Source organism: Belonocnema kinseyi, chromosome 6 (assembly GCF_010883055.1).
Source record: "Belonocnema kinseyi isolate 2016_QV_RU_SX_M_011 chromosome 6, B_treatae_v1, whole genome shotgun sequence".
NCBI lineage: Eukaryota > Metazoa > Arthropoda > Insecta > Hymenoptera > Cynipidae > Belonocnema > Belonocnema kinseyi.
In genome coordinates, this window is record NC_046662.1 from 57,188,295 (window position 1) to 57,208,693 (window position 20,399).

The 20,399-nt window shown below is 24.7% G+C and overlaps 1 protein-coding gene across 1 annotated transcript in view; it reads left to right on the forward strand.

Moving 5' to 3' along the window:
* The first annotated feature begins 14,848 nt into the window (after positions 1-14,848).
* The window catches only part of LOC117174345, a 43,450-nt gene continuing 37,899 nt past the window's right edge, over positions 14,849-20,399 (forward strand). Inside the window, exon 1 of the mRNA XM_033363387.1 lies at positions 14,849-15,023. The gene's annotated coding sequence lies outside the window, so the exon portion shown is untranslated. The remainder of the gene's footprint in view (positions 15,024-20,399) is intronic.

Genomic DNA, 20,399 nt, shown 5'->3' on the forward strand with positions numbered 1-20,399 from the left:
TTCAAGTGATTCGATGAAAAATCCAAATACATTTTTATACTGAATCTAATGCGATTTTTGAAAATATAAAATATTGACAAAATATCTTCAACATTTTTTTATTATTGAAGGTTATTTGAAATTGTATAAAAGTTTGAAACTAATTATTTTCTTTCTTATTTAATTAATTTTGATTGTATAATATTTCTTGCCTACAAAATTTATTGTTTATTTTTTTAATTTTTACGACAGTGACTCATTGCAAGAAAAACTATTTTTGACGCAGCAAAGTTTAAAACAGAAGTAAATTACTATCCACGTACTTCGTTAGAGATAAGTAATAAGAATGCCATGCTTAAAGATAGTACGTTTTTTTAAATGTGAATAATACACCTTTAAAATTGAAATTTTTCAACAAAGAGAGAACAAATTTATTCAGAATGAGGAAAATGAATGATAAAAAAAACTGTAAACTTTTTTAGCCTAACTAGTTTTTCTTCTTTTATATAAGACTAATAAGTAATTTCACCTTCAAAACCTACTTATTATATGATAATGACATGAGCTTTTATTTGTCAAGTTAGAAGTTAGAATACTTCATTTCTAATGCACAATATTGTTGTGAAGTGAAATTATAGTTATCTACTGATTAAAATTTGGAATGTCATAATTGCTTAATTTATTCTTGACCTAATTCTCAACCTTAGATATATTGGAGATTATTTTCTTATTATTTAAAAAAACTCATAATTAAAAAAGATATATATTTTGTTTCGGAAAAATTCTCTAAACATTGTTAAATTATTTAAAACTGTTAGGGCAACTTCATTACTGTTTTAAAAAGTAACTTGTAACCAGTTGTATAGTTCTAAAAGAACTTAAGTCCAACTTTAGTTTTGGGTAAAAGTTCTTTGTTTTTTTTTGTTGAAAAGGCTACTATTATATACAGGGTGGACACGCTGGGGCTTACATCCATGGCAAGTTGAATGCTAACCGAATTGCACAATAGCAGGGGAGAAGCCATTTTACAGGGGTATTTTCATATTTCGCGCCTTTAATGTTGCATTCGGATCGGCCCTTCGGCCAAGTCCGTGCATCTTCGGATTAAGTTTATGAGAGTTTCCATGGTTGCGTTCAAAACCTCAAGCGGTTATGTTCAGATTCACCTGTTTGCCCTAGTCGCTGTCAGTAAATATAGGCAATGTCAATTTAAAGTTTACGCATGTAATATTTCATTCACTTTATTTAAAACATATCCTGTCTATACATAACATACCTTTTTTTATGCAGTAATAATAAGCGGTAAACACCATTCACTCTTCGCCCACTGGAAGCACAGAATATTATTACTACTTTATACTATTTATCATTGAGCAGCAAAGAAAAAAAATTACGTTTACTTCTCAGTTCACATGTCTCACTTCATTATTAATTAAACACTTTTATTATTTGTAATTACTATATAACATAACCTATATTGTTTTGACACTTGTATCCATTTGAAGTTTCGAACGCAATCATGGAAACTATCATAAACTTGATCCGAAGATGCACGGACTTGACGGAATGGCCAATCCGAATGAAACTTTAAAGGCGCGAAATATGAAAATACCCCTGTGTAATGACTTCTGCCCTGCTGTTATGCAATTCGGGTAGCATTCAAATCGCCATGTATGTAAGCCCCAGCGTGTCCACCCTGTATATTTTTTGAAATTCATCTTCTTCGGTTAAAAATTCTATTATTTGATGGAAAATTTAATTATTTTGTTGAAAATGCATCTATATCTTTCAAAAGTCACCTTTTTATCAACAATTGACCTACATTATTAAAAAACTATTTTTTTCGTTGATGTTTCATTTCCGTGATTAAAAATTTAACCATTTTTATGAAAATGCGTTTCATTTTTGGTTAAAAATTATTTTTTCAATTGACAAATTAAACTTTTCCCTTTTATTTACAATTTATCTTTTTCGCTTAAAATTTCGACTATATGGTTAAAAATTTATCTTTTTCAGTTGAATAATATTTATTGTACGAATAATACTTTTTGAATAAAAATTCGTGTAGTTTACTAAAAATTCTTTTTTTTTTGGTAGAACATTAATTTTTTTGTACTAATAATCATCCTCTTGGCTGATGATTTTACAATTTTGTTGAAAATTCAGTTTTTTGTTAAAATTTTTTTATCTCAAAATTGAACTATTCCATGTTTGAAAATTCGCCTTTTTAATAGAAAATTAATCTTCTTGGTTTAAAACATATTATTTTAGTTGAGAATTTGGTTGAAAATTCGTTTTTTCTTCCGTTTTTTTGTTGTTATTCTTGCAAGTGATTTTTTTATAAGAGTTTTTATCTCAAAATTAAAGTATTCCATTGCTGTTTAAAACTTCATCCTGTTTATTGTATCGTCTTTTTGTATAATTAGCATTTTTTGTTGAAATTTATTTATTATTTTAGTTTATATTTTAGTTCAAAATACAATTCTTTCGTGGAAATTTTAAGTACTTAGTTAAACTCTTTTTTTAATATAATTTTTTCAACTGAAAATTTTAAGATTACATAATAGATTAAAAATATTTTAAGACTTTTAAAAATGTTTGAATTTTTCCTAATATTTTGTAGAATTCTACATAATAAACTTTTTTTCTAGATTTTATTTTGACACATCTAAATATTCAAAAATGTTATATAATTTTTTCAAGAATCGTATTAAATTTCTTTATATATAAGTTTAAAAACAAATTAATAATACCTCTTTTCTCGTAAGTAATTACAAAAAACCTTTTTTCTTTTGGTTCAGCAGTAGCTTCTTTGTTGAAAGTTTATATTTGCGGTTCGAAAATGAAATTATTTTTTAGAAAATTCGTTTTTTTGGCTTCAACTTTCTTCAGATTTAAATAAAAATCGGTTTTGTTTGTAAAATAATACACCTATTCTATTTTTAGTTGAGAATTAATAAATTTTGATTGAAAATTCTAGTCATTTTTTTTAAATCCACTATTTCGGTAGAAATTCAAAAAATTTGATAGAAACTGTATCTTTTTTGTTAATAATTCATATTTTTGGTTGAAAATTGCAACTTCTTTGTAAAAAGTTCGTCTTTATTGATTGAAAATTGAACAATTCAGTAGGTCTTTCTTTCTTGACTAAAAATTCTGATTTTTCGTTTCAAAATTTATCTTTTTTGGTAAAAATATCTCATTTGTTTTTTTTTTTTTTTTGAAAATTTAACTCTCTTGGTAGAAAAATAATCTGAACTGGTTGAGGATTTTATGGTTGAGTTCAACTGTGTTTGACTTCAAATTAAAATATTTTTTTGAAGAAACAATATCTCAGATTATATTTTTCGATGAGAATGCATCTATTTCATTCGAACATTAAACTATTTTGGTCTTTTTGGCCTAAAAATAGTGAAAATTCAACTAATTCATTGAAAAATACCTTTCTTTTATTGAAAATTGAAAATTGATCCTTTTGTCTTGAAAATTCAACTCTTTTGTTCAAAAGTGTTCCTTTTGATTTAAATAATAATTTCTTATGGTAGGAAAAATGCATAGTTTTTGGTTAAAAATACATATTTTTGCTTAAAAAAAGTGACTAAGAAACCTTTCTTGGTTGGCAAACCAACCCTTCTTTAAAAAATGTATCTGTTTCGTCGATAACTTAACAAGTTTATGAAAAAGTCATCTATTGATTAAAAATGCAATACTTTCAATGATTTTATCTTGAAATTTGCTATAAAAAATCATTTTTAATGGCGGATGAAAAAAAGTCAACGAAATTTTATTCTAAATATATATTGTTGCTCACTTGCCGCAATATATTTTGTAGTTTTTATTTACTTCAAATAGTAAATATTTAATTTTAAATAAAATTTTCAACCGAAAGAATAAGTTTTTAACTAAATTCTTAAATTATCAACCGAATAACAAGAATTAAAAAAATTGGAATTTTCAACAGAAAGAATATATTTTTAACAAAATTTTTCAATTTTTAACGAAATCGGTGCATTTTATACAAGAAAGATGCAACTTTTACTAAAATGGATCAATTTTATAAATTAAAAAGACAAATTTTAAAAAAGCTTGTTGAATTTTCATCTGAAAAGGATTTCATTTTTACTTTTCAATACCAAAATATAAATTTTAATCAAAAAATTAATTTTCTGCAAAATTTGTTTATTTAAAAAGAAACAGTCGATTTAAAAAAAAAGAGATGACTTTTCAAAAAATTGTTGAATTCCCAACCAAACAGTTGCACTTTTGAAATACAAATGTAACTTAAATTTTAGACACTGGTAACTTCGAGTGATATTCCTACACCAACAAATTAAAGCTACTCCAATTGATTTCTAAAAAATTCTTCATAAAATTTCACATAAACAAAAATATTTATTCTCTAGTACATAAATTTTTAAGCTAAATGACATCGCATTGAATTCTTTATAATTCATAGTTTTCAAATATTATACTTGCAAATTACCAAGTACCAAAAAAAAATCATATTCCGCATTTTAGTCCTCGTAAGGTTCAAAGGACTCCCGCTGACCAGGCTCGGTGGCAGCAGTTCGGCTGAGTGAGGGGAAGAGACTTAGTGGAGGAACCGTACAAAAAAGTCAACTTTTAATAAAGTAAATAAATTAATATTTATGAAGATTATTAGAAAATGTTATTGAATTTATTATTCAAATCTATTGTGAAATGTTAAGAAACCTGCGTAAAACTATTTTTTTTTACTTGAATAGACTGTTTACTCAAAGTTTCAAGGATAGACAAAACCTGAAAATCAAATATTGCTGATAAGAACTCTATTATTATTTCAAGTAGAGAGTAGGAGGTTCATTGTATCAAGGCCAGAGTCACAAATCATAATAGAATTTCTAACACTATCTTTTTTATTTATGCCACCTTGATAACTAATTAACTAAATGTTTAAAAGTTTAAATAACTAAATAATATGTCTAATACACCATAAACATAATGACCATGATAAAATCTCGAGAAGGCGAATTAATAAATAAATGTAGCTAGTCTAATCAATTTTCAAAAAAAAAAATTTTTTAATTAAATATCATCAGGGCTATAAAATTTTCTTTTTGTAAATAATTTTGTTGTTGTTGCTTTTTTCATAATTATGAAAGTCTAAGACCAGACCCACCTTTATTAGTGCTTTTTATTTATTATCCCAAATTGTTAACTCAATGTAGAGCTTCGTGTGAAAATAAGTTAGGAAATAAGAAAGTGTCGGTAAGGTTAATATAGAGAACGAACATACATTAAAAATCTAAACTATTTCAATCTCTCTGTTTCAATTACTTTAATAAATTAAAGTAGAAACTCGGTGAAATTAGTTCCAGAAAATAAAATGTGTTCATAAAAATAACTAATTATTGTTCTAAAAATGTGAAGTTTTATCATTTCTGAAAGGCCTACAATTTTTCTGTAGTCGGAATTCAAAACTCTGTCGCCTAAAATTAAACATTGTGAAATGGAAAATTAAATGTATTTCTATACAAAAATATCGAGTTTTCTAACATCTATATTAAAAGTTCAAGAATTTTTTTAAAATGTCATCTTCAAATTTTTATTAACCGATTTGTATTTTCGGCTCAAAAATTAAATAAATCGATAGGAAATTCAACAATTTGGTTGAAAGTTCAACTATTTTGTTTAAAATTAATATTTATTTGTCTAAGATTTATAATATCAGTTAAAATTTTATTTACTTGGTTGAAAATTAAATTTTATTCTTAATTGAAAACTTATCTATTTCCTTTTTGATCAAAAAATTTTGTTACCTAAATATTTATGTATTTTATATCAAATTCGCCTTTTAGTTCAAAACTGAACAATTTTTATTTTAAAATAAATTATTTTCTTTCTGCAATATCAGCTATTGCACTTTTTTAAATTCTTTTTTTCATTTTAGAAATGGAATGCCTTGGTTTGAGTTGAACTACATTTTCTAAAATTAATTTTTTGGCTCAAGAATTATAATTTTTGTTGAGACATTATTTCTTTGGCTCAAAACTGAACTACTTGACTAAAATTCTTTTTCTTTGTTAAAAAACGAATAATTTTTTAACTGGAAGTTTCATTTATTGATTAAATATTAACTTTCTTGTAAAAGCCCATATTTTCGGGCTGAAAATTCCACTATTTTTGACAAAATTCTGTTTTTAAAATTTTAATTAATTTTTTTAAATGAAAATTTAACTGTTTCATTTTTGGTTGAAAACTGATCTTTTGAGTTTTTATGTTAACAGTTTGGTTTAAAATTTATGCAATTTATTGAAAATTCAACTATTTGGTTCAAAATTCATGCCTCTGGTAAAAGATCGTTTTTTGTGGTAAAAAATTATTCCTGTTTGTTGCAAATTCAATTATTTGGTTGAAAATTTGTGTATTTTTTGGGTTGAAAATTAACTTTCTTATTGAAAAAACATATTTTTTGTTTAAAAATTGAACTATTTCGTAGGAAATTTTTGTTTTTTTAATTTAAACTTAGTTTTTTAAAATTACAATAAACTATTTCATTTTCGGTGAAAAATTTATTTTTTTAGTCTAAATTTGAAATATTTGGAGTGAGATTTATGTAATTTGATAAAAATCCTGCCTTTTTTGTAAAATGTTAAAATTTTTGGATAAGAATTAACTATTTACTGAAAAAAATTTATGTAGTTTGTCGAGAATTCAACTATCTTTTAGAAAGCTCGTCGTTTTTGCCTTAAAATTTCAACATTTTGAATAAAATTATTTGCTTAATCGTCTAAGCAATGTTTTTAGGTTAAAAATACAATTATTTTTTTAGATTAATCTTTTTAGGTTTGGTTTAAAGTGAATCTATTTTGGTTGTCTCGAAAAAGGAACTATAACATATTTTCAACGTTTTTAATTTCACAGGTTTTTAATGATTTTAGGAAAATCTTTGAGATTTTTCGAAAGATTTAGAAGTTTCAGAAAAAATCATAAGTATTTTCAATATTGAAGACATTACAACAAATAAAAAAGTGTCGAATTTTTAAAAATTCAAAAAAAGAACATTTTAAAGAATTTTGGAGGTTTTGTGAATAATTTTTCTTTAAGATTCCTGGGAAAATTTCAATATATATATATATTTGTACGACATTTCATATTTATCCTACAAATATAAAAAAAAAAAACAAGAAACATAAGGACAATTTCTCTCAATTTTGAAAAAATTATAATAAATTGTAGAAAAAGTTTAAATCAGTTAAAAAATTCCAAAATAATTGAAAATTCTAAAATATATCCAGGACTATAAGAAAGAATTTGCGAATTTTTAAACATTTCGAAATAAAATGTTGAAAAATTTTTAAACAGAGCTTTTAATGTAAATTCCTACATTTTTAACTTGATATATTTTTTGTAGGCGCGAACTGTTCAACAAAAATATGTCGGTAAGGTAGAAATCGGTTAGGTCGTTTCTCCGTTCTCGATTGATGTGAATTAGTGGAATATCACGCAAATTATTTTCGAAACTGAATACTAACAAAAGCTGAATTTGTACATTTTTAGTGAGCAATTTTTTAAAAATAATTTAAAATCGGATATGATTTAGAGGTTCCTTATTTGATTTTTGTATTTTTTGTTGTTTTTTGTTTCCTAATCTCTTGAAAATCTACTTATTACATTTTTCGACAAATAAAATGATCCTCTTTTACATTACAGCATAATTGTACATAGTTTAGTGGAATTTTACAAACTTATTTTAAGGAAAATAATAATTTTATCTTTCTTTCACATTTTTCTATAATAATTTGAGAGACTGTGTCCCAATTTTTATACACAATAAGTGAATTTAAAAAACTTAATTATTATAGGAAATGAGAAACAAACAAAAAATTATTATAATTTTTTACTATAAAAAAACATTGAATTTGTTATCATAAATACACATTTCGGACGATATATATTAATATAATCTATTGTTGTTCAATTATTAAAAAACTTTTGTTATTTATAAATAATAATAGCAATTTCAGACGTAAAACATAACCTAAAAGTGTTCAAACATTGTGAAGACTTTTTGAAATCTATAATAGGCTTTTATTAAAAATAACAATAATTTCCGATAAAAAGCACTAATTTGAAATTATTTTTTAACCATTTCCAAAACTTATAAACCTCCTAAATGTCTTTTAAAATCATTCGAATTTAAAAAAAGAATTTCTTAAAATTCTGAAAAACAAAATTGCCTTAGAATCTTGCAGATTCTGTTTGACAATTTTGGAAATAATTTATAATCTTTTTAAATTTTTTTAAATATTCTCTTTAAATTAGTTTCTTAAAATTAAAAATAAATCAAAAATTTCCCATGAATTTTAAGAAAATTTGTTATCATCGTCAAAATTTATTATCGCTTCAGAATTTTCATTCCCAAATATTTATAAATGTACTTTTGTTTTAACAGTTTTGAAAGGTTTTATAATTTGAATTAATTCTAAATATTTTTAAGACTTCCGAATGTTTCTTAAATAATTTCTTATCCCATTTTTGTATAAATCTTTGCTACATTGCCAATTGCAAAATTTGGCTTTAAAATCATCTACATTCGTTTTCGAAATTTTTGGGAATTATTGAAAATTTTTGTTCAAATCTTTGTCAATTTTCTCTAGAAAATTATTTGTCAAAATAAAAATCAGTTGAAATTTCCCCGTGAATTTGAAGCAATTTTCTCTTAATCACGAAACCTTTCAAAACCTTAAGAAGTTAAACATTACCATTTTCAAATATTCAACAATGTACGTTTTTCTCAAAATTCTTTAAATTGTTTTCAAGTTTAAATTAATTTTGAATCTTTTTAAAAATTATAAACGTCTTTTTGACCTGATCGAATTTTTCATAAAACTTCGTAATCTTGCTAATTGAAGAATTTGACTCTAAAATCATCTATATTCTTTTTCGAAATAATTTTCGTTTTGTTTAAATCTTCCCAGGAATTTTTAGATTTTTTTTCATTCTCTTGAAATATTAAAAAAATTTAATAATCATGTTTTATAAATCTTCCAAAATTTATACATTACATTTTTTATATCTGTGTTGGGCAACTTTTTCCGATTATTATTATTATATTTATTAAAATTAGGCTTTTTATTAATTGGATTGAGAACATGAAAACTTTAAAAAGACAAATCATATCCGATTTTTATGTATTTAATTTGTTTACTAAAAAGGTACAACTCACTTTGGTGTTCGTTTTTGGATTCGAAAATCATTTTTTCTAGGTGATTTATCACATTTTGTTCAGTCACTCCTCAAAGTATATAATTTTTATTTCAACATTTTTAAAATCTTTTCAAATATATTGCTAAATTTAATGTAAAGTAGATAAAATGTATTACTGGGACGTACGGAATTTGTCTACTACACAGGCTTCAAATAATTCAAGTGATTCGATGAAAAATCCAAATATATTTTTATACGGAATCTGAAACGATTTTTGAAAATATAAAATATTAAAAAAATATCTTCAACATTTTTTTATTATTGAAGGTTATTTTACATTGTATAAAAGTTTGATACTAATAATTTCCATTCTTATTCAATTAATTTTTGATTGTATCATGTTTCTTGCCTACAAAATAGATTTATGTTTTTTTTAATTTTTACGACAGAGACTCTTTGCTATAACAGCGATTTTTTACGCAGCAACGTTTAAAACAGAAGTAAATTATTATCCACGTACTTCGTTAGAGATAAGTAATAAGAATTGCCATGCTTAAAGATAGTACTTTTTTTAAATGTGAATAATACGCCTTTAAAATTGAAATTTTCAACAAAGAGAGTACAAATTTATTCAGAATGAGGAAAATGAATGATAAAAAAAAACTGTAAACTTTTTTAGCCTAACTAGTTTTTCTTCTTTTATATAAGACTAATAAGTAATTTCACCTTCTAAACCTACTTATTATACGATAATGACATGAGCTTTTATTTGTCAAGTTAGAAGTTAGAATACTTCATTTCTAATGCACAATATTGTTGTGAAGTGAAATTATAATTATCTACTGATTAAAATTTGGAATGTCATTCTTGCTTAATTTATTCTTGACCTAATTGTCAATCTTAGATATATTGGAGATTATTTTCTTATTATTTAAAAAAACTCATAATTAAAAAAAAAATTATTTTGTTATTATATATTTTTTGAAATTCATCTCCTTTGGTTAAAAATTCTGTTATTTGATGGAAAATTTAATTATTTTGCTAAAAATGCATCTATATGTTTAAAAAGTCACCTTTTTATTAACAATTGACCTACTTCGTTAAAAATTATTTTTTTCGTTGATGTTTCATTTCCGTGATTAAAAATTTAACCATTTTTATGAAAATGCGTTTCATTTTTGGTTGAAAATAATTTTTTCAATTGACAAATTAAACCATTCCCTTTTAGTTACAATTTATCCTTTTCGCTTAAAATTTTAGCTATTTGGTTAAAAATTTATCTTTTTGAGTTGAATAATATTTTTTATACGAATAATACTTTCTGAATAAAAATTCGTGTAGTTTGTTAAAAATTCATTTTTTTTGGTAGAACATTAACTTTTTTGTTCGAATAATCATCCTTTTGGCTGATGATTTTACAATTTTGTTGAAAATTCGGTTTTTTGTTAAAATCTTTTCATCTCAAAATTGAACTATTGCAAGTTTGAAAATTCGCTTTTTTAATAGAAAATTTATCTTCTTGGTTTAAAACTTATCATTTTAGTTGAAAATTTGAGAATTTTGTTGAAAATTCGTTTTTTTTGTTTGTTTTTTCTTTATTGTTCTTCTTGACAGTTATTTTTTATTAGAGTTTTTATCTGAAAATTAAAGTATTCCATTGTTGGTTAAAACTTCATCCTGTTTATTGTATCATATAAAAATTCAACTATTTTGTATAATTAATTCGCAAAAACGCATTCAATAGTTAATATTGAAATAACGAAAAATTTATTTTGAAAACGGCGAATATTCAACAAAATACATAAATCTACTAGAAAAGTTCAGTTTATTTTCATTTAATCAATTAAATGTTTTATAGAGCAGAAGCTTTTAAAATTTTAAACAAAAATTGAACCATTTTTGCTTGAATTCGAGAATCTCTAAATTAAATGAATCCAGGTGAAAAATTGAAAGGATGTTAATTTCAAAACGTTATCAAAATGGTATAAATTCGAATTAGAATGTTCAAAAATAGATTATTTGAAACTGAAAGGAATGAAAATTGTATTATTTCTAATTAAACGCATTCAAAATTGAATAATTTAAAAGTGAAAAAATTTGAAATTTAATAAATTTAAATTAGAAGCGATTAGAATTTTGAAAATTTATACTAAATTGAATATTTCAAAGTAATAGCTTTTTAAATTCTGGAAGCCTAAAATTTTCTAAAATCGAAAAAAATCACCTTTATTTTGACCGTTAAGAATGGAAAACTTGCTAATTCTTATAATTTAAAACTGAATTATTCCAATAAAACATTCGAAATAAAAAGTAATTTTAAACGGGAAATACACAAAATGGAAAAATGTATACTCCACAAACTTGAAATTAAAGAAATTCATACTTCATCCGAAAGTAAGAAAATGTTGTTGGGTATTACGATATTAAAACTTCGTTGAGCTCAAACCCTTAAAAATTTCTATTACTTAAAGTAAATTTAATCGTTTGGACATTGAAAAATTTTAAATCGTCAATTATACTTTTCGAAATTCAACCATTGCAATTTAAATCGCAAAATATAAACTTATGATAGGAAAAAATCGGAAAATTATAATTTACCACGAGAAGTCAGAATTATAAAATTGAATCTATTTGAAAAAATGTATTTCTAAGCAATTAAATTTACTTAAGGTAATAGAAATTTTTAAGTGGTTAAGTACAAAAAACTTTCGGATTTCTTTAGTGTTCGAGTTTTCGGACTGTACATTTTTTTATTTTTTAGGACTTGCCATTTAAAATTACTTTTTATTTTGAAATATTTATCGAGAATAATTCAATTTTGAAGGCTTATAATTGAAATTATTCCATGTCGAACGGAGAAAATAAAGGTGAATTTATTTTTGGAATTTAGTAAATCTTGTTTAATCAATTTTTACATTAAACCATAATTCCAAACTTAACACGTCCAAACAAATATTTTTAATAAAAAAATCGAAGGTCTATATGAAATCAATAAATACATTTAATTACTTTTTTAGCTGTCTTCGATATGCGATCGTCGTATCACCGGCTCGGAAGCTCCTGTTACACCTATCTGCAGCGCGGCGTCAATTCTCGGAAGGGCTGTAGAAGGGAGGGCTATTAAAGGGTTTCACTGTATTTGTAACAGGCCATAGATTGTCTTGGAAAGACCTTATATAAATTCCAGTATTATCATTTAGAAACCCGTATTCAATTAAAAGTCAGGGCTGCCTGAAATGTTTCCAATTAAAATGTGTAATATTGCGCAATATACTCGACTGAGTACTATCTCACTGCGGCCCTTTCGAGGCGAGAGTCGCAAAAATTTACAGACTTAAACAAATAGTTGTTTTTTGACCAAGAAAAATAAATTTTTAACCAAAAAGAATGACTTTTCTACAGTAAAACATGAATTTTCAAACCAAAAGGACGATTTTCAACAAAATAGTTGAATTTTTATCATACAAAGAAGCATTTAGAATGAAATTTTACAGAAATCTAATACCTTTTCTGATAAAAATGTAAAAATTAATTAATAAATAAAAACATAAATTAAATTTATGAGGCCCCTCACGCAAGACGAAAAAGAAATTGAAGAGCCAAATTTGTTCTGAGCAATTTTTGATTTTCCATTATTTTTGTATGCTCTCAAAATTTAAATTTTTGATTTTTTAACCAAATAAAATAATTTATAAGAATAATCTTGTAGGGCATTTGAAAAGAAACATTTTTCTTCTCTTGGCTTTTTTTCATAATTTGCGTTATTTGGCTTAAAATGTTCATTTTCCTGCGTTTTTTGGAATTTTGTAAATGCTATAACTCTGATAAATTTTGGTTGTAGCAAAAAAATTAATTAGGATAAATTGTTGGTCTTGTTGAATATTATAAATATCCGTACAGAAAATCTTGAAATCTTGAAAAAAGTAGTCCCAAAAATATTCAAAATGTGCTCACTATTTAAATTTTAATCCAAAATGGCTAGCTGACGATCTTGACGTTCATTTTAAGATACTAAAAAGGTGTACCGAAGAACAATGCAATCTGTCAATTCTTTCGAAAGTTATCGTTCTAACAAACTAAAAAAACCATCCACGAACGAACAGACAGACCGACAGACATGAATTTTCGAGTAAAAAGTCAATTTTCAATGTGAAAATAAATTTTCAACTAACAAAAATATAAATTTCAATAAAATAGTCAAATTTTCAGCCAAAGAAATGAATTTACAAACAAGAGGAATAATATTTTACAAAAAAGACGAATTTTCTGCAAGATACATGCATTTCCAATCAAGAAAAAAATTAATTTTTAATCAAAAATGGAGTGGGTAAATTTTTAGATAAGAGGATTGAATTTTTAACAAAATAAATTTTCAGTGTGAAAATAAATTTTCAATCGAAACAAAAATAAATTTCGCTAAAATATTTCAACTTTCAGCCAAAAAAATGAATGTACAAACAAGAGGAATAATATTCTACGAAAAAGACGAATTTTCTGTAAGATACATGAATTTTCTACTAAAAAATTAAATTTTTAACCTAAAATTGAATAGATAAATTTTCAGATGATAGAATTAAATGTTTAACAAACAAAAATTTCAGTCTGAAAATAAATTTTAAAACAAAACAAAAATAAATTTCACCAAAATAGTTCAATTTTCAGCCAAATAATTAAATTCACAAACACGAGGAATAATATTCTACCAAAAAAGAAGAATTTTCCGCATGATACATGAATTTTCAACTGAAAAAAATTAATTTTCAACCAAAAATGGATTTGGTAAATTTTCAGATCATGGAATTGAATTTTTAAGAAACAAAAGTTTCAATGTAAAAATAAATTTCACTAAAATAGTTCAATTTTCAACTTAAAAAAACAATAAATTTTTATTGCGAAAATAAATTTTTAAACAAAATAAAAATTTCAATAAAATGGTAAAAGTTTCAGCCAAAGAAATGGATTTACAAATTAGAAGTCGAATTAGAAAAATTAGAAAAATTAGAAGTCGAACAAAAAAGTCGAATTTTTTAGAAAATACATGAACTTTCAATTTAAACAATTAATTTTCAATAAAAAATGGAATAAGTAAATTTTCAGATAAAAGAATAGAATTTTCAACTAAATAAATTTTCAGGTAAAAGAATTTAATTTTCAACAAAATAAGTTTTCAGTGTGAAAATAAATTTTCAACCAAAACAAAAATAAATTTTTAAAATATAGTTAGATTTTCAGCCAAACAAATGAATTTACAAACTAGAGGAATAATATTCTATAAAAGAGACGAATTTTCTACAAAATACAAGAATTTTCAACTAAAAAATAATTTTCCGTGTAAAAATATATTTTCAACTAAAACAAAAACAAAATGTCGATGAAACAGTTAAATTTTCAGCCAAAGAAATGGAATAGGTTAATTTTCAGACAGAAAAATCGAATGTTCAACCAACTAAATTGTCAGTGTGGAAATAAACTTTCAACCCAAGCGAAAATAAATTTCAATAAAATGGTTAAGCTTTTTTGCTTTTTACAGAAGAAATTAAGAACCGCGAATGCTTTAATTTGGTTTGTAGAGGAAAGGAATGTGTTTAAATGAAATCCTGCCGATGTGCTTGCTCGTGATTCGTTGAGGTGTGTAGGCTCGCTTATTGTGTTACGGGCCTAAAGTCAAGCCACAGGTAGGTTGATAAGTACCGTTTCTCGAGGTACCTACGTTCGACGCCAGCAGACGCCAGTCAGACGACAACCTTCCCCGTGTCAGGTGCCCGAAATCTCGAAGAAGAATCTCCAAATTAATTTTTCCTGGACATTCCCCACTCTTTCAAAAAATCCATTCAATCGTCATAATTTGGAAAAAGGTACGTTTCTCTCCCGTGACTCATCGGCTACCCTCCCTGGTACTGGTACCCCCAATAATTAATGATACCAAACATCAACTTGAGTGTCTTCAATATCGAGTGTGTGTCCTTTTGGAAGATTGCCAACAAGTGTTTCGCATTTAAATTAAAATCCTAGAAAATATTCACAAAAAAACAAATCTTTCGGTATTCCTGAGCCAAGTTCAAGGGCAAATTCTTAGATAAAATACTATCATCTGGTAGGCGGAAGTCAGGGTTCATTAACCACTAAGGTAATTAATGTAGTTAGGTCTCTTTCAGATTGCACTTATTCTCAAAGAAATTCATGTTTCGTTCAAAAATTAATTATTGTTAACAATATGTCAAACTACCATAAGGGGAGGGGGCAACGTGTTTTGTGACTTATTGGGGGGGGGGGGTCGCAAAATGACATTACACGTGAAAAATATTAATTAAATTTTTTTGAAATGATCGAAAAAATGAAAATTAGTTAATTTATTTTGCAAAGTGAATAGTTTAAATTTAACTTATCTAATTGAAAATATAAATAATCAATTTTCTGGTAAAAAATATTAGCTTTTAGTTGGAAATTAAACTACTAAAATATTCACTGATAATTCTTTTTTTTTAATTTAGCAATTTTGTGGAACCAATTTCTTAAAAATTCTTCTTATTGATTTAAGATTTAAGTATTTTGTTGAAAATTCTTGTTTTTTTTTTTAAATTAATTTTGTCAACTGGTTGAAGATTGATCGTTTTTAGTTGAGAACTTAACGATGTGGTTGAAAGTTAAACTACCTTATTAAAAATTCATTTGATTAATTGAAGAATGAAGCAGTCCGTTGAAAATTAGTGTTTTTTGTGTTAAAATTAATTTTTTTAACTGAAAATTTAACTCATCAATTTTTGGTTAAAGGTTGATCATTTTTGGTTGAAAGTTGAATAACTTTGAAAAAAATTATTCTATTGGTTTAAGATTAAAGTATTTTGTTTAAAATATGTGCTTTTTTGGATGAAAACTAATTTTTTTAGCTAGAAATTTAACATTCATTGAAGATTTATCGTTTTAATTGAAAATTCAACGATTTGGTTGAATTACTTTGGCAAAGCATTCATTTTATTGATTTAAGATTAAAGTATTTTGTTGAAAAATCGTGGTTTTTTTGTTAAAAAATAATGTTTTAACTGAAAATTTAACGATTGGTTCAGCTTTAAAATACTTCGTTAAAAAATCATTTTATTGGTTTAATATTGAAGTATTTCGTTAAATAATTCTCACTTTTTTGGTAAAAATTAATTTTTTTAAATTTAACTTTCATTGATAATTCCTATTTGTTATTAAAAATTGAACGATTGGTTTGAAAATTGAACTACTTTGTTAAAAATTCATTCTATTGGTTTAAGATTGAAGTATTTTGTTTTGAAAATTAATGCTTTTTTGGTTGAAAAGTCGTTTTTTCAAGTGCAAATATAACTTATCCATTTTTGGTTGGAGATTGATATTTCTTAGTTGACAATTCAACTATTTGCTTAAAAATTATTTTTGGACTAGAAAGTCAACACTTTGGTGGAACTTTTTTCTCTTTTGAATGATAAATCTTTCTTGGTGTAAAATTCATCGCCTTTGGTATAAATTTGTTCTTTTTTGGATGAAAATTCTACTGTTCGGTTCAAAATGAATCTTGTTTGGCTAAATTCAACTATTTTTCATACAAAAATAATATCTTTCTTGATTGTAATGACAGTTGTTATATTTTTCGTTGGGAATTCATTTTTAATGGTTAAGTTCATCTGGTTTTAATTAAAAATGAAAATCTTTTTTGGTTAAAATATCAATTATTATTTTTTTGTTTGAGAATTAATCTTTTTTGTTGAAAAATTTAGTTAACTGACTGAAACTTGGTTAATAATTGAACTTCATTGTTAAAAATTAATTTTCTCATTAAAGATTCGAAATTTTATTGAAGAATAGAACTATTTTCATTAGAAGTGTAACTATTTTGTTGGCTTCGTTAAAAATTCAACTATTTAGTCGTAATTTGTTGTTGTTGAAAATTCATATCTTTGTATGGAAAGGAAACTATTTTTTGTTTGAAAATTTAACTATTTGGTTGTAATTTCGTTTTATTTGAAAATTGCATATATTTGGGTTAAAAATTATATTGTATTTTGAAGAAAAATCATATTATCTGAAAATTAACTGTTTCGTTTTTGGTTGAAAATTTATATTTGTAGGTTGATAATTCAACGATTTTTTAAATGTTAAATCTTTTTGAAGATTCAACTATTTTGTTAAAAATTGAATTATTTGGTCTTAAATTTTTTTTTAAATTCATATTTTCGGGTTGAAACTTATAGTGTTTTGATGAAAAGTAAACTATTTATTAAGAAATTGAACTATTTTGTAGGACATTCGTTTTTTGTGAAAAAATAATTTTTTTATCTGACACTTAACTATTCCATTTTTTGTTAAAAAATTCATCTTCGTATTTTAAAAATTTAACTATTTTGTTAAAAAGTCTCCTTTTTCAAAAATTCAGCTTTTTTGTCAAAAAGCATTGTTTAGTATGCAAAATTCCTCTCTTTTAGTTCAAAATTAATTTTTTTGATCAAAGAGTTCTTGAGTGAAAATTTATCTTTTTTTTATTAAAGCTTTTCACTGCCTTCTAGAAAAAAACTTGTTTAAAATTTCAAATTTTCGTGGTAGCAATTGAAGTTTTTTTGTTTAAAACCCAACTATTAAATTGAAAGTTGAACTCTCTGTTTTAAAATTTGATTGTTTTATTAAAATTTCCTGTTTTTTTATTCTTGAAAGTTCGACTATTTAATAGAGAATGCAACATTTTCGTCTAAAATTAATTTTTTTGTTTGATGAAAATTCAACTATTTGGTTAAAAATTCGTTCTTAGTAGAAAAATCCATTTTTTCAATAGAAAAGTTTGTTCGAAAATTCATCTTTCTTGGTTGAAACTTTAACTGTCTTCTAAAAAATTCATATTTGGGCTTGAAGATTCCACTATTTATTTTAAAATACAACTATTCGTGGTTGCAGTTGAATCTTTTTTGTTAAAAAATTCGACGATTTTGTTAAAAATTCATCTTTGAAGACTGAAAACTGAACTACTTAGTTAAAATTGAACTATTTTGTAAAAAACGTATTTATTTTGTTGAAATTTTAAATATTTGATTGTAAATGGAACTTTTTGGTGTAAAATTAATTATTCCATTTGCTGAAAATGCACCTATTATGTTGAAAATGCAATATATTTCAACATATCGAAAAAAATTCAAAATAGCGTGACGTAGTATTTATTTGACTCCTATTAGCTACAACATTTTTTTAACAGTTATTTATTTCAATATTGGGAATTTATTACAAGTTTTCTATCTAGAAATCCTTTGTAATTCAATAACTGGCTTTAAAATTCATGGTTTTCAAAATTTACATACACAGAGTGCTTTGACCCTACTTTTTTTTAATAACTTTATTTCTTCAGTTTCGAAACAGGTTTTCAACAAAAATAAAACCTTGGTTAATTTTGTTTATGTTTTTTTAATGTAAATTTTAAACTAGTGAGAGGTTAAACCTTCCAAAAATGCGAAAGTTAACACGTGCACCGAAAAAAAATGGGTGGGGGAAGCAATTGCCGAAAGTTTTTCGCTTTCTCTTTTCCTAAGCGCTTTTTTTTAAAGAAGGAAGATCAACGTCACTCATCTCGACCGTAACTCTCGGAAATTGTCTTTAAATCTTATCTTTACACTTTGCCCATAAAACTTGCGCTTGTGAAGCCTCAGGGGACCTTTGACTATAAAGCATGGCTAATCACAATTCTAATTGCAAATCCAGTTAAGGTAACAATGTAATTTTTATGTCTTTTGGTGATTTTAATTACTCTCATAAAAAAATTGCTTCCTGAAAAAAAAAATAAAAGTAATCAAAAATATTTTTGTTAAATGTCATTTAATATTTAAAGGGCTTAAATGCCAATTTCCGTAAAAAAAAATTGGTTTGAAATGATTGTTTTAACATAACTCATGTCCCTGTAGGAATAAATTTATAATTGGGACCAAATCCATTATTAGTTGTTTTTTTTTTAAAGTTATTTCTTTTTTTTTTCTTTTTATCATTCAATAAAGCTAAATATTCAAAGAAATTTCTTAGAATAGAAAATAATGTATCTGTTTATTATTAAGGAAATTTTCTTTAAATCAAAGTATGTTTTTTTCTGAGTGTGACGATATCTCAAGACATTTTTGTAATATTTTATTTAAAATTAAAAGCGTTAGAGTTGAAAAATTTTATGGATTTTTAAAAATTCGCTTTTTGGCACTTGCACCTTTTTGCCCGAAGATTCTTGATTTATCCATTTTTTGTTTGTTTGACTTTTATGTGTCATATTTTGCTTAAGTAGACACTAAGAAAAGAAACATGTAACGAAGGCTTCTTTTCATTATCGTTGAATTGATAAGAACGGTCATTTGTTATGAATTATTTCTGAAGCGTATTCTCCTTGGGCACAAATTCAAGGAACTGTGTCACGCTTAGAGCTCTTTTTTATCACTGGATTTCCTTCATTTTAAACCATAGCACATGCAGGATTTCTTTTAATTTATTTAAATAGTTCTTTTCAATTTTAAAAAGCTGTTTAAATTTTCAAATTCACATTCTAAGCTATTTCGAAATGCGATTTTTCTGATGACTTTGAAAAAAAATTCGGCATTCGTTAATTTTTATATTTTTTTAATTTTATTTTTCTAAAAAAAATACCATCTCCTCTTTTCTGATATTTCACATTATTAAATAGAAAAAAAATCAAAAATTACATTTAAAGAAATGTCTTAACCTTAGAAATGCTTTATCCAGAATAAAACTGATAGGATCCTTTTTCATCTTATAAGAAACTTTTTTTAAGTATTGAAAAAAATAGTAAAGCTTTTCCAAAAAAATATTCCTTTCGTCTTTTCAAAATTCAATGAAATTTTGTTTTAAACGTTTTTCTGGAAGGCCCGGCCTTTTTTATTTTATGCTATATTTATTTATAGGTTTGAGGCCAGGAGAATTTTTTAAGTCATTTTTTTCCAATCGATACAAGATATCACAAAAGAGAAAAAGGTATTTTTCGTAGAACTTTTCAAGATGTGTAGACTTTGGTGTAAATATTTTCTTCTATCTTTGAATCAAATTTTTTAAGAATACACATTTTAAAAGATAACAAACTTTGACAGATAGTACATTTGGAAAGGTACCAAATTTTGAGCAGTGCAAAATTGTTAAATATACTAAATTTTGAGAGATAACTAATTTTAAAATATATCAAATTTTAAAAGGAATACCAAATTTGGAATTTTGGACGATACGAAATTTTCAAACATACC